The sequence below is a fragment of the Chiloscyllium plagiosum genome, unplaced genomic scaffold, assembly GCF_004010195.1.
Source record: "Chiloscyllium plagiosum isolate BGI_BamShark_2017 unplaced genomic scaffold, ASM401019v2 scaf_28868, whole genome shotgun sequence".
Classification (NCBI taxonomy): domain Eukaryota; kingdom Metazoa; phylum Chordata; class Chondrichthyes; order Orectolobiformes; family Hemiscylliidae; genus Chiloscyllium; species Chiloscyllium plagiosum.
In genome coordinates, this window is record NW_025206254.1 from 552 (window position 1) to 1,930 (window position 1,379).

At 44.7% G+C, this 1,379-nt stretch overlaps 1 non-coding gene across 1 annotated transcript; it reads right to left on the reverse strand.

Annotated features, from left to right (window-relative positions):
* Window positions 1-1,062: 1,062 nt before the first annotated feature.
* On the reverse strand, window positions 1,063-1,144 carry trnal-aag. Its single transcript has one exon. It is a non-coding gene; the product is annotated as a tRNA-Leu (tRNA).
* Window positions 1,145-1,379: the final 235 nt, after the last annotated feature.

Genomic DNA, 1,379 nt, shown 5'->3' on the forward strand with positions numbered 1-1,379 from the left:
AATAGGGGCAAAATGTTGGAAATGGGATTTTGTTTAATTATGGCTATGTGGTCAGCATGGACGGGATACACCAAAGACACTGTTTCCACGCTGTGTACCCCAATAATGTTGTGTTGCTTACACCGGCTTTAAACAACTACTTTTTAGCGGAGCTGGCTATCGCAGTCTGTGGAATAATCATTTAGTCTGTTCGACTGCTCACACGAAAGATAGGATTGTGAAACTCTACAGGAACGAACGACTGCCTTACTTGTGACCCGACTGACTATACTCCGTGAAATATTCCCAGATCCTCAACTGAGGATTTTCCTGCTGGAAGTTACCTCAGAAACCCTGTTAACTTGTCATGAATTGAGCGAATCGCAAAACAGAATGCATTAAACACGGAAGACAAACAAAACTGGCAAACCAAATGCATTTTCAGGCACAAAGAAGCATGAATGCTAAATGTGAGACAGTCCTAGGGCATGAGCCATAAAGTAATCACACAACTAGCAACAGGGCAATTCCAAACTACTCTTTCAAACATGCTGGACCCTGAGTGCACCACCACTTCCCAGACAATGCTGAAAAGAGAGAAAGAAAGAACATAATAAGAATGGGCCATAAAAAGTGAATTTCACCAATCACTGTCTGGATTAGATTACCTTTCCCTTCCGATGTCTCCAGGACGGAAATGGAGGAAATGGGAGAATTTCAATAACATATGACATCGAAATTCATTGCAACGTTTTTCTCATTGGCCAGAAAACCAAATAACGACGAGTCGAGTCACCGTCGGACTTTGTTTCACAACTGCGATGAAATAACAGTCTCCATTTGGTTCCTGTAAAAACTCAACTTGCCTGGAACATATAGCAACAGTAGAGCTGCTTGCGCTTTTCCGCGTGGGAGGCGAACGCGATCATGACAGCACAGACACTTTGGAAAATTCCGCACTTTCCCACACCACAGTTCATTCCCTGCGAAGCAAACGCATTTTTCTTCTGTTTTGAACATCAATACAGCGGGGATCGAAACAGCATTTTAACAAGCTGCGTCGTTGGAGTTGATCAACAGAAATGGCAGCGGTGGGATTCGAACCCACGCCCCTGTCGAGACTGGAGTCTTAAACCAGCGCCTTAGACCGCTCGGCCACACGACCAGCTGGCCGCACCGCCCATTTTATTGCATTTCCAATTGTGCTTCTGCATAACAACAGATGCAAAGTCACGTGAAAAGGGTTCCATGGTCCCTCTCCGACTCGCACAGCTGCTGGGATGTGCCCGTCTACGATATCAATTTCGCAGCAGATAATGATAGCCCATCAATCCAGACAAAAATCAATGGTAAGCTGAGTCTATCTTCTCAGACTCTTTTCAGCTACAAATGTATCTGTG